Raw genomic sequence first — 19,386 nt, forward strand, 5'->3', positions numbered from 1 at the left:
CGGGGCCGGGCCGGGGCAGCAGCGCCCCCAGCCGAGCGGCGTGCAGGGGCCGCCCCCGCGCGCCGCAGTCCCGGCCAGAGCGTCTCGGCCGTGGCCGTGGCCCTTACCGTTGCCTGCGGGCGGCTCTGGCGGCGGCGGCGGCTGCCCGGGCTCGCGGAGGTCAGCGGGCCGCCCCTCGCCTGTGGCCGCGTAGAGCAGCCCCGCACGGGGACAAGGAGGCGAGACGGCGCGGCGGAGGCGGCGGCTTGAGCCCGGTCCCCCTCCTCCTCGCCTCCAGCCCCGGGGCGACTGCGGACTCCGGGCAGCCCCCGGGCGGCGGCCGAGCGGACGGCGGGGGATGGCGAGATAGCGGCGCGGGAGCGGCCCGTGAGTGACGGGGGCGGTGGGCGCGGCGCGGGGCGCGGGAAGTGGGAGCCGCGGAGCCTGGAGCCGGGTCCCGTGGGCGCGTCGCCGCGAGCGCTGGTCGCCCGGGCGGGGTGGGGGGCAACTCGGGCCGGCTGTGGTCCCAGGGTCGGGCAGCCTCCGAGATGAGTGACCGGGGGGAGGGGGCAGGGGGAAGCGCTCCAGGTCGCGCTGTTCTCCGCGCGCCCTTGAGCCATCCTTGGGTCACCCTCGGGTCCCGGAGGGCACCGACTCCCCGGCCGCGAACTTCTGCCCCACGAAGGGCGGTAAGTTCTGAGCCAGAGGCCACCTGGGGGGGGGATGGGAAGAAGCTTTAATTTTTATTTTCCTTTGGAGATGGTAATTAACAAGTGATTTCGTGCCCGGTGCCTCAACTCTTCATTAAAGTAATTCTTCGTGCCTTCTGGATTTAAAGGGTATTTTATTTATCTGTGTTTTTATGTGTTTATATCCGAAGGTGCTAAACTGATTAAATCCAAAGTTACAGTGTTGACTGTCAAAGTTAGGCTCCGTGAACGATGCCACTTCTGATGTATTGTCTTAAAGGATAGAGCTGGAATGGTGCGTTGTGACCCACAGAAAACCCTGCACATCCAGGGTTGTGAATTTCCTTCAAGGCTTGAACAGTGCGATTCTGGTCCCCATCTTCAGCTACCAAAAATATATGAAATCTTTTATTTGCAGTTGGGTATCTTTGCGTTCCTTTTTGTATGGGTGTGTTTAATGCAGTCAAATATTGACATAACGTGTGTGCTGTTATTGAATGGGGTTTGTATGGAAATGAATTTTTTACATTTCTTTTTATGTATTCCTTTGAGATCCAGTTTTCAGCAGAAAGGTTTCAGTTTAAAGTTTGCCTTCTGATTTGTGCGTTTTCAGTTTCAGGTTTGTTTTTAGTTAAAAAAACTTTTTGCTTGGAGTAAAATTGATGTGTCTTGGTAGTATCGTTTGGTCTGGGTTCCAAAAACGATTCCTAAATTAAATTTAAAGCAAATTCCCCTCCCCCACAAATGAAAACTCATTTGTTTAGTGTGAATAAGGCTTGTCCCTCACCTTAAACGATGATTTTCCCCAGATCTGAAATCATATTTCACTAATATCAGGGGGTTCCTTGTCTAAGTCTGGCAGAGGAAAGGAGAGCTAAGTATAATGTGTGTTTTTAAAAGCACGAGACGTCTTCCTACTTGTTTCTTAGGTTGACTTGCTGTTTTATAGCCAGGTGTCAACTGTGTTGATCTGGAGGCTTCATTAGCTCGATGAGGTATGTTTTCAAGGTGAACCCAGCAGCTATTTCCCTTCCAAGAACTGCATTGAGGCTTATTTGCTTTGTAATAGGTGAGATCACAGCGCGCCTCTCTAATTAGTGGAGACTTCCATTCTCTTCTGGGAAATAAGGATCAGGAATGGTGCTGTCGAAGGGAACCAACTTGTGATTTTTGCAGGCTTTTGCTTCTTGATGGTCATCCTTGAATAATATGTTGGTGATAATAAATGATTCTAATGGTAAAGTTTATTGTATTAATTTGTGGGACAGGCAGTCTGTGCACACTGGAGAAGATTTCATAGATATAAAAAGCTATAGAGTGGAGAGAGACCTCTCTCCCCCCTGCCCCACAGCACCCTGTTCTCCCCAGGAACCAGCGTGACTAGCTCCCTGTGTATCTCTTTCCAGATATAGCCTGTGCTAATCTAAACATTTTCTATGTGTTCTTTTTGTTTGTCTTTCCACAAACGAGGACACATTGTATACTCTGCTCTGCACCAGCTCCCTGCCTTGGCCATAGAGGACTAAATCTTGACAGTGTCTGTATCACTCCCTGAGAGAGCTGTCTTACTCTCCAACAGCTGCTGAGTACTCCATTAAGGGTGAACCGTAATTTATTTAACCTCTTCTTTATTGAGATATGTATAGGTTGCTTCCAATATTTTTCTGTCAAATTATTGGAAAACATTAATTTTTGGGGTTTTTAAGTGGATTTCAATTATTCCCGAAGGCCCAAAGACAGTAGTAACTTACTTCTTTGCATCATGTTCCAGGAAATAAATGCCTCTTCTCTCTGATGTACATCCTTTGCTTTTATATAATTTCAAAGCGATCCATAAGGATCTTTGATGTCTTTGTGGTGAAGCATGAGCCATGATGGCCAGGAACTAAAAGTCATATTCCTTGATCAACACCTTTGCTCTTTGTTTCAACAAAAGAAATAAAGGAACAGATATAAATTTTTCAGAGTAATCTGTAAGAAAAATTCTTAAGAGTGTAAATATTTTTGAACATGGAGAAAAGGCTCATATCTTTGATTAAATTGAAGATGAAAGTTTTGTTTCATAAAACTTGTATGCCATTAAGCACTAAAATCCTTGCGTTCTGTAGATTATCACCAGCATCTCATATTTTAATGTTGCTATAATATGGTTACAAATTGTACAGTTTGGGAGAAGGTTGTTAATAACTCTTAAGGGGGAATATGCTTTTAGAGAATATTTGGCCCTTTTAAATTAAAAATTGAGTTCTCTTAGCTTTTGCACAGAATAAACTGTAGACGTAATGCTAATGCTAGAAATTGAGCCTAATACATTATAAAATTTGAGTTTTAGCTAATGTTGAGCTTTAGATTTCCGTTATGCTTATTTTTGAGAGTGTTTTTAAGACTAGTGTAAGCTATAATGATCTTTTTCTTTTTAACTGATCAAACAAATCTTTCAGCATTTAAAGTGTTCTCCTTATTGTTTGGTACTTGTCATTGTGATACAAAACTGCTAATATTGCTTATATTTGCTCTTCTTAAATAAGTATTTGTTAAGCATCTTATATTCCAGGTGGCTTTCTACAGACTGAGAATATAGCAGTGCCCGGGACAGACAGACCCCATTATGAGTTCACATCTTAGTGGGGAAGATGGACAAAAAGCAGTGAAGCAATAAAGGAGATAATATCAGATAGCGATAAGTACTGGGAAAGTCTAAGGTAGGGTTGCTACAGTAAAGAGGCCCAGCATAGGGGCTGCTGTTTGAGGGGCCCTAGAAGCCTTTCTGAGGTGGAGAGTTTGGTGGAGACATCTGAGCAGAGAGTTGAATGGTGGGAAGAAGCCTGTGTTTTGGGAGATCTGGAGGAAGAATTTCTCAAGCAGAAGGAACAGCAAGTGCAAAGGCCCTGAAGTTGGACTGAGCCTCCCAGGCCAGAGGAACAGAGGGCTGCCTGTGCGGCTGGAGTGTATGATAAGGGGAAAGGGGAAGCTGGGCTGCAGGAGAGAGCAGGTGCCGGGTTGGTGCCCCGTGTGTTTGCATATGTCAAGGAATGTTGACAGAAGTGAAAAGAGTTCTTTGATGGTGGAGTTCCCTGCCTGCTGGAAGCTCCAGGCGGCCAGGCGTGGATCAGCTGTTCCTCATTGCTTCCCCAGCACTGGGAACAGCCTCGGGTCAGAATGGCTGGGACTGTTTGTTGAATTAATGAATAATCAGAGAGTTTAACAAATAAGCTTGCCTGGTTTTGGTCAAAATACCTGGATTCGGGAGTCTTTTGTCTGAGCTTCCCATCTCGGCTCTGGCCCTTGACATTCCCAAGTCAGTTATGCACATCCTCTCAAATTATTGCCTTCAATCAGTTGCATTTGATTGCTATCCCATGAAATTAATGTAGGAAGGCTTAAAAACATGCCTGATTTTCTGGGACATTATGTTGATTTCTGAGTAATTTAGTCAGAAGTTTCATCTTTGATTTCAGTGGATTAGCCATTTACTTAAGAGTAAAATTTTTGAAGATGCCCTTTTTTGTACTCTGAATGTTTTAGTTCCTTTTGGCAGATGACAGGGAAATGAGCAAATAAAATATATGTACTTTCTGCAGGTACTTCTGGCCTCACAGGAAGAATGTGTGCATGTTCTATTTTAGGGAATATCACGAACTGGTATTTCCTCTTCCCAGCTTCTAATCTGTTTGTCGTTCTAAATATATGTTCCTTTATATTAATTGAAAACTTGCGAAATGAGTTTTGTGCCAAGCAATTGTTACAGATGTCTAATAAGCTGTTGTCTTTCTCTTGACTGTGACTTTTGGGCTCCTGTTCAACATCAGGAGTTTTGTGATCTTGCATAATGAGGGTTTTTAATTTTTTAATGTCCTATTCTAACTGGTTGATACCAGAACCCCTTAAGTTGTTTCCATGTAAGATAATTTTATCTTCTAACTTTCTCTCATAAGCTCCATGCAAACACTATGTAATGGATGGATTCTGTGACTCCTAAATCCTGAGTAAAGTCGCCTTTGTCCTTTGTCCCTGTCATTGCAGTGAAAGCTCTTCAGGCAAATAGCAGAAGCGCATAAGCGTCTGTTTACATGTAACTGGTTGTGGTAAATTTAGAGACTTAGATGCTTCAGTTAAAGTACTTTTACTACTTCCTTTACATTTCCTTTGTGAACTGCAGAGATGCGGGAAGCTGTATTTGTCTTACACTGCCTGAAATTACAGCACAGACCTTTTTACCAGTTGTGGCTGCTGATGTTGCCACTGTGAGCAAAGGCTCATAGATGCTGTTTTATGATTTTATGTTGGAAGTTGAGAAAAAACTTCTGGTGGGTGCATTTTTCATGTACTTCTGCAGAGAGGTGAGAAAATCTTGACTCTTGCTCATTCTTCTGGTTTGTAGGGCAGAAAGACTTGGAATCGTCATACGTGCCTAGAGTTGGAAATGTTGTATTATTAAGTGGCAGTATCTTAAACGACCACAAAGAGGCGGTATTACTTCCTGAAAGTGTTGGCATGGCTCTTCCCCAGAGGGGGGCTTGAGATATTGAAGCCCCCTGCTGTTCCTTCCTCTAACTGCTATAAGGAGCAGGCTTCTCCAAGGAGACCCTGGATCTGAGAACAGTTGAAATGGTGACAGCAGGAACATCTGGTGGAAAATAGTGCTTCCCATTTCTAATATAAGAGATGCTAGTGGGGCAGGGAGTTGTAGACATTCTGTAGACAGAATTGTGTGTGTCTGTTGAGTTAGGGGTGGGAGTAAGCTGGAGAGAAGTGAGAATACACCAGCAGGACTTCAGGGCTGCAGCCCCTGAGGGTGCCAGCCTGGCACCTTAAAGCTAGGGGACAGCCATTCCTATCCACAGGCCTGGAGACCCACTGCCTATACCAGTGAGGTGCTGTTTCATGTTTCATGCCTTAGTATTTATAGTGCAGTCTGAAAGAAAAGGAGGCAAGAACATTTCAGAAACCTCTTCAAAGAAACAAAGTTGGGAACATGAATCTTCATCTCCCTGGAGCCTGATCCTATGTTCATTCCTTGAAGATAATGGGATCACCAAAATTTTACAGTAGATGTAAAATTATTTTTTTTGCAGTGTCTGGTTCTGATTTGATGGAAGAACTATATAGAGCTTAACGTGCAAAGCTCTTATGAGTAATAGGAACTTAAACATTCAAATAAAACCAAAGAAAGTGTAGAATTTGAGAGGAGAAGAGACCTCAGATCATCTAGTCAACTTCTTAAGTTTACTGATAAAGAAACCAAGCCCCAGAGGTGTTATAATTTGCCGAGGAATCCAATTGTTCCAGACTGGCATCGTAGCCGGGATTTTCTGGTTCTTCCCTGCAGGGTTCTGAGCTCCCTCTGGAACAGCAGCTCCTCGAAGGCAGGAACTCTGTGTGGCTCACCACTGTGTTCTCAACACAGAACAGTGCCCAGCCCACAGTAGGCCTTCAGATATCTTGAATAAATGAACATCTACAAGGACTTTGAGAACTTTGGATTGCCACATTAGCTATAAGATACTATTTATAAAATTTGAAAGAATATACAGTTTCCTTGGTTTCTTGTTAAAAATAGAGCATGTTGCTATTAAAGTCCAAACTGTTAAGCCTCATATTTGCCCGATGGGCAAGTGATGATGTGGTGTTCTACTTCCCAGCTTGACACCTTTCTGAGCCCAGCTTCCCTAGATTTTCTAGTAGTCAGGCTGTTAAGTTCAGTCTGCTGGGATCTGATGTCATTCAAGTTTTATATTTTGTCTTTGAAAACTTGTATACTTTAAAATCTCGCATTTGTTGTCTGAATTGTTTGCTATTTTTCTAGATACATTTTGTCAATCGTTTCACTGTTTTTAAACCTTAGAGCCATATAGGGATTTGATTAAAAACAAATCCAGCCAACCAGGGGGTTTTGGGAATTGTCACTTTCCAATGCTGCTGGTGGGTATTTCAATTGTCATAACTTTCCAGGAGGGCAATTTTGTGTTACTCATCGAAAACCTCAAAAATGTGCCATGTCCCTTAGTCAGGCGTTTCCACCACCAGGAATTTAAACTAAGGGAAAGAAGGAAAGCGTGTGTACAGAGACCAGCCTATAGCCATGGTTCTCTCCTCCACAGTGCCCGTGGACACCGTATTCCTGTCAGGAGCTTTCTGCCCCCACACTGCTCTGAAACTTGGTGGGAGGTCCACTTAATGGGGTGTCTTGAGATCTGGGAGGTCCACTTAATGGGGTGTCTTGAAATCGAGAGGGGGATGCTGTCTGAAGTTTGGGGAAAAACTCAGCTCCAGATTCTCGTGACCTCCACAAAAAAGCACGTGTAAAACAAAACAACCTCTAATTTGCAAAAACAATTTTTGTCGCTTTGTTTATGATGGGTATCAACTAGAAACAACTTAAATGCTCAATAATAGGGAGATTGATTACATAAATTGTGGTATATACATGTAATGGAAAACTTTCTTCATTAACAGCGAGGTGGGTGAGTATTTGTTGATGTGGAAGGATACTCAGAATTTGTAGAGTGAAAAAGCAGATTGCACAAGAATATGTGTAAGTTGATAGAAGTTTTTTTGTATGTTTGTTTTTGGAGGGTGAATGTGAGAGTGCATGTGTGTACGTTCAGTTTTCTACCTATTATGTGGGAAAATGCAGGAAGATTATACAGCAAATGTTAGGTGAGCTTTATCTTTGTGTGTTGAAATTACAGGTGACCATGATTCTGTTTATTTTCCTGATTTCTAACATGTAAGGGAATGGGAAGAGATCCCATTTCTCATTTACTGGTTGTGTCAACTTGGGCAAGTTCGGTGTCTGTTCCCTTATGTGTGAAACGGGAATAACACTGTCCAGCTCACAGTGCCTGCAGGTGGCATTTGATGAGTGTTACCTTGACCTCACCAATCTGATGTGATGGTTAAGGCTGATATTATATTCATATTAATATAGGATTTCTAAGCAGAATAATTTTGTTTTATAAACTAATCAAACTGTTGTGAAAAGCGTTTCAGGACATTCTGACAAAATATTTCATTGCTCCTGGTCACTGGGAAATATTTTGTTCAGTTTTTATTTACTTTAAAACTAAAATGCTCTCTGTTGCCAAGAAATTTTATTTTCTATTGAAGGCATTTTTTCCTTCTATTGTTGTCTCCAGCAGCCATGTATGATAAGTTCTTGAAGGTCAGGTTCCATTCTTCTTTCTTTTTATAGAGTTAGAATGAAATGTGATTCATTCATTCAGTAACGAGTAAAGGCCTTTTTTTGCCAGGCAGTGGGGAGGCAAGGCAGTACCCAGGGCCAGACATGCCCCCATCACTTGGATGACATGGTAAGTGACCAGTACAGTTCAAGGCCAGGCGGTGGTGGCGCACACACTCAATATGCGGTGTTACCACGTTGACAGTCAAGTAGGCCTCATTTCCTCTCCTGCAATTCTAAAAGAAACTTTGTTGTGATGTTACTTTTCAGTGAACACAAACATTGCCTCCTGTTTATTCTACAAACTACACAGGGAGCAGACTAGGTTATTTCACCTTGACATTCCCTGATGATTTACTGATGAGTCATATTGTCCATGTATGAGAATATCTTAGGCTAATAGCCTTAAAGGTGTGACTATATATCTTCTGTGAAGGATATGCCTTCTTGAGATGATCTTTTATAAAATTATTGAGATGGATTCCTACAAATAAATTTAGGATGAGTGGAGTTCCTGGGGATCTCAGTTGAGAAATTTCAGCATGTGGTCTTACTGAGGACAAGGGCAATATCACATGCAGTTTAAAGTAATGTTTCTATTTCACAGTATATAAAATTACATTAAGTTTGTAATTTGTTCCTTAGGTAGGGACAGTTTTTTTTTTGAAGTTAGCAACAGTTGTAAATATTTGGATATAAATTAGACCCTCAGCAGTCATGAACAGTGTTTTGAAACTTTCATAATATTGACCTTGTGTTTTATTTCCCTCATAAAGCCTAATAAAAGAAGGTGGTTTCACAAATCGTTTCTTCTTGTTCTTGTATCGGACACATGGAAGGTTAAGTCTTGTCGCAGGTCGGAGCCACCAGCAAAGTCAACATTTTATTCTTTATTCATCTCACCTTTGTTTTGTCTACACCCCTGCTTTCCTGGCCTACTTGAGTTCCCCCTCTGCTGGAATCAGCAGTTAGCTTTCTTTTTCGATTGGGGGCTGGTCGCTTCACAAAGGAACACTCTCTCTTAGTGAGCAGTACCGAGTATGTGTTGGCAAATAGAGAGGCCCCAGGCTGTGTTGACATGCAGACCTGAGGCTGTTGGCTAGATGGCGAATTTAGCCAACTCGCCCTTTCTCCAATGCCAGCTTCAGTAAAATTACAGATGACTCTGTTGTGGAACTTCTCGGCTCACTTACAAATAGTCAGAACTGTGATTGCCATCCTCGTGCATTCCATGGGCTCTGTTGCTGCAATCAAAACCTCGGATGCGTACAGGGACAAGTGGAGGTCATGTGCATTGCCCAGTGCGTCTGATCTGCCTTTTGTCTTTATGCTTTCGACAGAAACAATAAAGAAGTATTTCACTTCCTTCTTATTCTACTACAACATAGACAGTAACTATAATCTTGATGGCAAGTGGCAGCTGAAATTTGTCTCAGTTTTGGGGGCCAATAAGGAAAGACGTTGGGGAAGGTTGGATCTGGAGCGATGTGAGCTGAGTTTTGAAGGACAAGTTGGTGTTTGTTAAATGGACAAGGAAGAGTGGAGGGGGAAGGACCTTCCGAGTCAAGATACAGTGTATGCAGTGACTCGGAGGATGACAGAGCCTGGCACATTTGGTGGGACCCCAGCCCAGGGGCAGTGTGGGGCAGTGGGCAGAAGTGGGACTGGGCAGTTAGGTGTCATGAAACAGTAGAGTGCCTCAGGCCGTGCTAATGCTGGCACCTTTTCCAGAAGGCCGGGGAGAACCATGGAAAATTTCAGGCATGTGAGCCCGACATTTCAGAGGGTAACTCCAGGTTGTGCCGGGGAGGGCTTGGGAATCCAGAGGAGTGAGGAGCATGGCCGGGGTTCTGGCGAGGGGGAGAGGCCCCAGCCAGACCTGGCCCAGCAGTTCGTCTACATTTTCCTCATCATGTTGAGGCAGTGACACATGCAGTGGTAATGACTGCAAGCTCCTCTCAGGCTCAGGCCACCATCCCCTTTTCTTAAAGCTTCTGGTTAAACATAAGTAGTAAAAAAGCATTCAGTGTGTTTAAAGCTCTCAGACACAGCTCTTACACTTTTACCCTTCAGTTGATAAAAGTTCAGGGGTCCCTGAGTTGGGGTGGCATGATAAAATAGGGAGTGGGTGAAGTCCTGCATGACAAAGTAGCCACTCGAGCTAAAGACAGTGGTCGCAGGGTGCAAACATTCAGCTACAAGATGAGTAAGTTCTGGGGACTAGTGTACACATGGTGACTAGTTCATAACACCGTACTGTGTACTTGAAAGTGGCTCCGAGAGTAGATCTTAAGCGTTTTCACCACAGACGAAAAAGAAGGTGAGGTGGTAGATCTATTAGTTAGCTTGATTGTGAAAATCATTTCACAGTGTATATGTATATCAAGTCATCATGTTCACTTTTTTTTTTTTTTTGGTGATGAAGATTCGCACTGAGCTAACATCTGTAATAGTCTTCCTCTATTTTGTATATGGGACACCTCCACAGCATGGCTTATGAGTGGAGTAGGTCTGCACCCTGGATCTGAACCCGCGAACCCCGGGCCGCTGAAGTGGAGCACACAGAACTTGAACCACTCAGCCTTGGCGCTGGCTGCTGTTCACTTTGAATATATGTACTTTTATTTGTCAGTTATACCTCAGTAAAGCTGGGGGAAAAATACAGAGTTGGTTGCACCTATGGACAGATGAGATGAGAATACTTAGAGTAAGATTTATAATGAAGCAAGAATTCATAATAATTTGGGCAGAAATAAAGACAATAACAGCTTATGTTTCATGTTAATAATACCTTAATGTTGGATTATCTACTTAGTAATGTTTCAGACTAAAAATGAATCCTCCAATTTTAATGCCACTGGAGGACAGGATTTTAGATGTTGTTTGTGTTGAAATGAGGAGACAGAGTGTTGTCCCTCTGCTTTTTATTTTGGCAGTTGCATTATATTATTGGCCCGTTTCACTAATCAGGCTTCTGGTTTTCTTCCCCACATGTTGCTAAATCGTACCTCCTCCAACCTGTATTTGATCACTTTCTGCATATTATTGTTATCATTGTTGTTTCATTTTCTACTCTGAAATTATCAATGCTAAATTTATTTTATTGGATTAGTTTATTGGATTAATTTATTAGAATCCTCATTATTACATCCAATATATTTGCTATTTGGCCCATTTTTTTCACCCACAGATTTGATGAATGTGATTCCTGTGTCTTCAGTGAATTCATTACTGAAAATGTCAAGAAAGACAGACCTCTGTCACATCTGTCCATAATCTCTGTCGCGATTGGCATTATCCATTAATTAGCTCCTTTGAGTAGGATTGATCACTTGGCGAAAGAACCCCCTTCGTTCTTTTTTATACAAGCTGTGTCTTTCATCTTGCTCATAAACGTCTTTCAGGCGTTAGAAAAGGTCTTGTTCAAACCCAGATACCTTGTGTCTGTTTCCGATACTTGTTTTCCCCTTTCCGTAACTTTGTCAAGTTAGGGGGTAAGGTACATTGGACTAGGGTCCCTTCCTAATATGTTCCATCATCCTATTCAGGATCAATCTCATGCTTACACGTCTGTAGAATCTGCGTTATTGACGGAGCGTCCCTTTCTGAAATAGTTTTCCCAATGCCAGTTATTTTAGGTTCTGTCGTACTTTTCATTCTTCTTTCTGCTCATACGTAGAAGACTCAAGTAAACGTTAGGTAAAGTATTGTGCTTCCGCATACTTAGAAGACATTGTAGACTGTGGCTGGAAGCTGAAGATTGTATTTTAGTTCTTTGTTTTTTGAGAACCGTTTGTATTCTAAAATGATGCTTAGGATTTTGAGGTCTGGGATTAAATGATACCATAAAGGAAAAAAAAAAGAGACCATTTGAATTCTTTTGGAGAGGAGAGCTTTCAGATTGTGACCCCGAAGAATGTTAAGAAAACATTCAGGCACATTTTGGTCAATATCTGTGCAGTGAAATATAAGTCTTCAAACAGTTTACATTTTAAGATTGTTTCAACAGCAAGATGAGAATTTTTAATGCCAATACATTCTGAAACAGGTTGTTAACTGGCGCCCTAAGAACTGTATTTGGCCTGCAGATGTGTTTTGTTTGGCCCACATAGTGTTTTTTTTAAAAATTGGAATTAGTTGCCAGCATTTAAAAATAAGAAGATTCCACATTTTAAAAAAACCAAACCCCTGCATTTCTGGCCCTTTTTGAAAACCTGGAAGGTCTGTGACTACGCTGGACCCATGTTCCTGCGTGGTGGTGATATAGGAGTAAGGAGCCAGCTGGAGGCTGCCCACTGCGGCCCCCGCTCCTTGTTGCATTTCCTGTGGCCAGCTTTGCTCACTTCATCTGGCTGGCCCTCAGGGTCCTTTTTAGCTTGCACCTGCTGAGTTAAGAGCTAAGCGATTAAAAGTGTACTTAGAGCTGGAAGGAAGGAAAACAGTAAGGTGGTAGCTGTTCGCTGTTTAGTTTCCTGAACGTAGACTGTCTGGCCTTTGTCATGATGTGACGTCCCCAGGAACGGCATTGAACGGGGCAGGGTCGGGGGAGCAGCATTTCTGCTCACACGCTAGATCTCCTAGTTCATGGAGGGGGCAAGAAGGGTGTCCTAAGAATAAAAGAACTGTAAATTTCGTATGGCGTTTACTTTAAAGTAGGGGACGGAGACCCAGGTCTTTGTTGTGTGATTTTAGAGATGTTAGGGGATTTGTCCGAGGTCACATACCTCCACCTGGTCAGTGTGGCATAGGGACTGGAGCCCAGGACTCCTGCCTCAGGTTCAGTGAGTTTCCGCTCCACATTCTTCAGTTTAGTGTAATGGTCTAGAGATGAGATTTGTGGTCAGAGTGGATTCAAATCCAAGTTCTGCCCCCAGCTGGCTGTGTGACCTCAGGCAAGTGTTGAAAACCTCTCTGAGCCTCATTTTCCTTGTTATAAAAAGGGGAGAGTAATGATACTGACCTCAAAGGGTTGTTACAATATTGCCTATAAAGAACTTAAAAAACAGTGCCTGCCTGTAATAAACAGTGCATAAACACTGCATGATATCTGAAAAATAATGTTTACGAATTCTATATTATCACAGTAGACTTAGCTAAAACTCGAGTTTCAACTATACAAAACTGTTACATCATTAATATTTTTTTCCCCTCTTAGAGTTTAGAAAGGGCTTTAAGGATTGTTTTACTCCGTGTATTTAAAAAAAAAAAAACGCCTCCAGCAATATCAGCCAATATTATCTTTTTATTCATAAATTTTTCTGTAGCTAACAGCTGCTTTCAAAGGCATACCGTTCAACTTCCTCTTCCGAATGTAAAGAAACAATCGGTGCCATAAAATTATTCTAAGTCCTGCCAACGATGGCTTTTGGGAGGATGTGTTCAATTTACTGAATAAATCTTGAATATATGGTGCACATAAAGCCCTCTTAGATACAAGAGTGTTACGAAGATAAATCTCTCCTCTTAGGGAGCCTATAATTAATGGAAAAAGAGGGGAGGAAAGGAAAGAGTAATCTCCATAATACCTGGTATGATGTGATAAATGCCCAAAGTGGAAATTAAACCGAGTGCAGTGGGAACATTAAGAGAGCAGCAGTATCTGGACACGATGGTCTGTGAGGGCCAAAAAGCAGAGATGCCCCAATGACAGGGAGAAGAGGGTGAGGGGCATGTCGTGGAGTGAAAGACCTGAGTCCACTTGAGTTTGGACCTACAGCCCGCGCAGTTGGTGGGACAGCCTCCTGACGTTTGGCCTGGAGCTTGAAGGAATGAGGAGGGTGAGAGATGGGGATGCTCTTCAAAGCCAGGGAGTCACTGTGGAAGATGGATTGTGTGAGGCCCTTGCCGGGCGCCATGAGATGAATTAAGTCAGGATTTAGATTACCTTGACAGAGAGTGATGCGGAGCACTGGAAACGGAAATGGGGTAGAGGATAGGGGAAGGATTCCAGGCATGTTTTGGAGGTAAAACTGGAAAGTAGGTGGAAGAGGTGAGGAAGGAGTCAAGGGTGACTCCTGCTTGGGTGACCCAGGAGAGACGGGGGTACAAGGAGCAGGTTTGGAAGGGAAAGGGAGTATAGTTACGTACATGTGGCGTTTTTGAGGAACCTGTGAAATATCTAAGGGGATATGTAGCATCAAAATATTTTGTCATTCTTGAAGGACCTCGTTTGAGTGAATTTGTGTAGATAAGCAAGAAATTGTCTGGTAGATGGTTAATCTGTAACTGGCAGTAGGCCGATCCTGGAAATACAGATTTGGAAGTCATTGTTATGAGCTGTGGTTAAAGCCTGGAGAATAGATAATGCTGTTCAGTGAGGGAATGTGGGACGAAACTGCAGTGGGCTGAGGGAGTCCCACCAAGGAAATTGAGAAGAAGTGGAATCTTAATGGCATCTCAAATCAATGGGGGAAGGAATGGATTATTTAATTAATGGTGTTGGGATAAGTGGTAACCTTTGAGAGGGGAGGGAGAAGCTGGGTCCCTGACTCATATTGTACACCAAAACTGATTTCGTATGGATCAAAACTTAAAATGTTAAAAGCCTTAAGCATACTTGAAGACAGTAAAGATGACAGTTTATATAATCTAGAAATCCATGGTCATATGGACCAAATTGAGAAATCTGACTTAACGAACGTCAAACAAAAACCTCACTGGAAAGCAGGAAAGCAAACTGGGAAATACGTTTGCAGTTTATGTAACAGAGCTAAGATGCGTCTCATGATTATTCCTCTCTTATCAAGCAGTGAGGAAAACCTCAATGCCTGATTAGGAAAACAGGCAAAAGGTAGAATAAGGACTTTATAAATGAGGCCCTGCAAACTACCAATAAACATATGAAAAAGTGTTTTGGCTATATAGTCAAGGAAATGCTGTTTATGGCCTAACACTTGGAAAAGATTAAAATTAAGAAAAGAACAGATAATCCTTGATCTTGGTGACAGTGAGGGGAAGCAGGTTCTGGGAAATGGAGCTGTTCCCGATTCTTTTTGCAGGTCAGCTTTTATCGTGCTTTCCTTCATATTAAAGAGATTTGGATATTTTTGAACAAGAAGAATGTTCTTCAGGTTGTTTCTTGACTATAATAATAGAGTGTTTCCCCTTGTAATAGAAGGAAGAATGAGTTCATTTGTTCGATGGATGTTTATTAACATTTATTGAAGGCTGTTGCATGCCGGTCACTCTTACAGCCCAGCTGAGGTGAGAGATGAGTGTACGGATATCACTCTTCACTGTGGTAGAGCTTCCAGTGGATTCTGAAGGACAGGAAGCATTGGAGTGTGGAGAACATCGCAAGGGGCTTCCAGAGAGGCAGTGGTTTGAGGGGCGGCCTGGACCCGGTGGGGGTGTGTGGAGCGGTGGGGAGCTGCAGGTACTTGTCAGTTCTGTTGTGGAGTGGACTGGCACGCTGGGTGGCCACTTGAAGGACTTTGTCTACCAGGCTGGACAGGAGCTTGATGTTGGAGCAGTGGGAGCCTTCGAAGGATCTAAACACCAGACTGATGTACTCAAATTTGTTTTGACGTGCTGAAGTTGATAACAAACAGACTCTTGAATGAACGGGGAAGTCCTCAGTGGAATGAAGATTACCAGAACCGATAGAGAGGAATGTAAGAATCCTGAAAAACGGAAAGTCTGGGTGATGCTGTATAAAAAATTCCCAGGAACTGCAGAAAAATTAAAAATTGACCAGAATATTCTATCTGAATCACAGACCAAGAAATAATTGCATTTCTTTTGGGGAAACAATATCCTGCAGTATCCACAAAGATATATTCTTAAAACGTAGCAAAAGTTAAATTTCAGTCTTATTCTCTTTCATGCAGAATGCAGATTAAAGTATGCTCGTGGAATTCCTAAGCAGTTGAGCTGTCCTCTAATTTAATTCCCAAATGTTCTTCGTTCATAGTGTCCTTAGTGTTTCATTAATGTTTTTACAGTGCTCCCAGGTCAAAAGAAGTACCTAACAGTTCTTTTTATTAAGTAGTTAGGTCTAGACAACTTAATAAGTATTTATGACCTGACACTTTAGTAGCAGTTTGAAAAACTAATGCATATCAACTTAAAGGAAAAATTATATTTTGATTTTTACCAAGCCTTGTGTGTGCCTGTTGGGTACTGCATAGCTTCTTAAACCTTGGAAACTGGTTGAACATTGCCACCCTCATGTCCATTTCTGCATTGATTTTTGGGTGGTACTTGCGTTTTATCACAGCATCCAGCAACCCCTCCCCCCCACTTCACAAAGCCATGACGTCATTGAAAGGCATGTGGTGTGAGCTAGTGTTGAAACTGGACTACCGCGAGCTAAAGATTCTAACAGTCTTCGACAGATGTCGCTTGTTTCCTTTGAAAACTTAAAACATATTGTGACACCCCAGTTTATTTGCTTTTGTGCCTTGGGGCACCTCCGTCCATGATTTGGGAACCGCAGCTGTGACTTCTGTTCCCAGTGTTGGCAGCACTTGGTTAGCGTGAAGCCTAACCATCACAGCATACTGCGTGGATCTATATCGTTTGTGTCTTGGTATTCATTCGTCCAGCCACCAGCTCAGGGTTCTGGCCTGGGCTTGGACTCTGGGGGCCTACGGGGAACTGAGAGACAGCATTTCTTCTCAGGGAGCTAGCAGTCTGTTGGAGGAATTACAAAATTGGGAAGCGGTGCAAGTGAGCAGGAGTCAGCAAAGTTTCTACAAGGGGCCGTGTAGTAAATATTTTAGGCCCTGCTGGCCATGCAGTCTCTGTGGAAGCTACTCAGTCCTGATCCTGTAATGTGAAGGCAGCCATGGGCAATACAGAAAGATTGGGCATGGCTGTGTTCTAGTAAAACGTTATTTACGAAGGCAGAAGTGGATTGAATTTGGCCCATAGGTCGTAGTTTGTGCAACCCCTGTAATAGAGACGTAATTAAAATGTCGTGGAAGCAGAAGAAGGAGCCACTAACCTGGGGCATCCCGGAAGGATCACAGAGGTGACAATGAGCTCTTCCTGCCTCCTACCAGGAGTGTCCCGGTGAATTGAGGAGGGTGACAGAAAGGAGTACAGGGGGAGTTCTGGGCAGAAGGAGAAACATGTGCAAATATAAGGCGTCAAGAAGGGGCCTGGCAGCTTGCAAAACAGTCTCAGTTGGAGGGGAGGGCCCAGGGCTTCTTTCCTGGGTTAAAACTCCCGTGTCATGGAGCATTTTTCTCATTTTTCAGATGAATCACATCCTCTAGGAGCCTCCAGAGAATGTGTGCATGGAAGGTGTGTCTTCCGAGTTCTGGCATATCTTTGTGAAATGTATTTTATCCTCTCACTCAATTAGTGGTTTGGCTGGGTATAGAATTCAAGTGTGAAAATACTTTTCACTCAGATTTTGGAAGGGGTTCTCTTTAGCTCTCAGTGCTAAGAAGTCTGATGTCCTCCTCTCCCTGCACCCACTGAATGTTTACTGACCGCACACCCCGTGTCTCCTGTATACCCATAGCCCGCTCTGGAGGTAGCGCGGTCCCCATCCCTGTGTGACAGTGGAGGGTTTGTCAGGCTCACATGCAAGTCAGGTCACAGAGTCCTGGCTCAGTGACTCTCCCGTGCTGCTCTCATTCCTGAGCCCTTGTGTGACCCCCCCCACATGCCCCCAGAAGTTTTTAAGATCTTCTTTTATACAATGTTCTCGATGCACCTTGGTATAACTCTTTTTACATTCATGGCACTCATGGCGCTCGGTACTTGGCTGCTGAGAGCTAGATTTTTGCAGTTGAGTATATATATCGAAAATTCTGTGCGGATCTTTGTTGTTGCAGTTGTCTCTTCATCATCTTCCTGAAACACCGCTTCCTTCAAGCTTCCCTCTTCCTTGAAACCTTTACTGTCTCCCACATGGTTGAGTCTCAGCCTGCCTTCCCAAACCACCTAGCTTTGCGTTTTTCATACTCATGGCTCTCCTTTTACTTAAATCCCTCACACTTCACTTTAATAATACACTTTAATAAACCTAACTGTGACGTTTATGTTGCTGAAAAGCGTCCTTCAAAGGGAGTGCTGGAGGACCTTAAGATCTTGTGTGTGAGGGGCGATGGATGTGGAGAAGGGAATTAGGAAGATAGTAGTTGGTCAAAGTTTTTAAGCCATCTTTTGTGTGTTCACTAGTAGAAAAACAGTAAAAAGAGGGATGCTAAGGAGAATATGAATCAGCGGTCTGGGTACTGTTTCCTTTCCATGCCATTTCCTTTGCGTGGGGTCGATGTCCCAGCATCCCGTCTCCCGTAGATTCGGTGACCCACTTGTCATTTATTTTGCCTTGTAGTTAAGCACCTTTTCTCCCTCCAGTGTTCAGTTCCTTTTGTGAATTAATGACAAGGGAGTTAGCTCATCGTGACGACACAAAGATAGATTCTTGAAATAAAAGATGCTTTGGGTCGTCTTCATTCACCTCTCCCTGACTCAGCAGGGGTTTCTCAAGCCCTTTCTTCGGCACACGGCTGGGTGGCTCTAAAGCCACCGGGGTAGAGTCCTGCTGGCAGAATTCGCTCTCTGTCACCTTCCCTCTCCTCTCTACCCACCTGTCACCCCTTTCACCCCCAAAAAAGAAAAAAAACCATCAGCAGACTGAACAAAATATATCAGGACCACAGCTTCTGGTCCTCCTCTGCCTTTATGTTTCCTTTTCTCTTCCCAACTCTTTTTTTCTAATTATCCTCAGCAGAAGGGTCCAAAACTGCGTGTGGACTGGAACCGGAATTCTCTGAGCAGGGGAGAAAGCAAACCAGGGCGCGTGTGTGGATGCCCCATTTTCACGAGAGGGGACACGTGGTTGACAGGCAGGAGCTCTCCACGCGGGCCTGTGCTTTGTTAATGTCCTAGGACTGAGGTCAGGGTACACATAAAGAAGCAAAAACCAGATTTTTTTCTTTCTTTCAACAATCCCATAAATTGATCCTGCTTGACCAGTTTTCTTAAACCGAGGGATTTATTGACATTTTTTAATCCTTTAACATAATTATATGGCAAAGGATACAAACTGGTGGCCCGCAGGCAGGACATGGTCTGAAGGCCTTTAGAAAAATATGAATTAGTTGCTTACATTTACAAATTTGAGTATTTCATATAAAAAACCCAGATTTCTACCTTGGCTTGAAAAATCAGAAAATCTCACAAAATGAGGCCTGTGGCTGCCACCTTTAGACAAGGCGGTCAGCTCTGGTTGGCACCTGCCCGTGCAGAGTTCCAGCTACCTGTTCTGCCCCGCTAGGCATTCATATTTGCATTCTGCTGCTGTGTCAAGAGACAGCGATCCTAATTGTGAAAATCAGCTCCTGAAATTCTCTAAAATATGTTCACCTCTAAGGAATAAGGCATTGGTTGGAAAAAAGTAAATTCGGTCAATGTTTCTATCAGAAGGGAGCAGAGACAAGTTTTACGCGTGCTTTTTTCCTTGAAAGCGCGTTGGAAGGCTCTGTTCATGTATTGCTCTGGCCTCCAGTGAGTCTGTTTGAAAGTTTTGCTTGATAGAGAAGTCAGATCTATTACAAGCATGATATTATACGGCCT

At 43.3% G+C, this 19,386-nt stretch overlaps 1 protein-coding gene across 1 annotated transcript in view; it reads left to right on the forward strand.

Annotated features, from left to right (window-relative positions):
- Positions 1-33: 33 nt before the first annotated feature.
- LIFR (LIF receptor subunit alpha) overlaps positions 34-19,386 on the forward strand; it is a 74,356-nt gene continuing 55,003 nt past the window's right edge. Inside the window, exon 1 of the mRNA XM_046672250.1 lies at positions 34-366. The gene's annotated coding sequence lies outside the window, so the exon portion shown is untranslated. The remainder of the gene's footprint in view (positions 367-19,386) is intronic.

This window comes from Equus quagga, chromosome 9 (assembly GCF_021613505.1).
Source record: "Equus quagga isolate Etosha38 chromosome 9, UCLA_HA_Equagga_1.0, whole genome shotgun sequence".
Classification (NCBI taxonomy): Eukaryota; Metazoa; Chordata; class Mammalia; order Perissodactyla; family Equidae; genus Equus; species Equus quagga.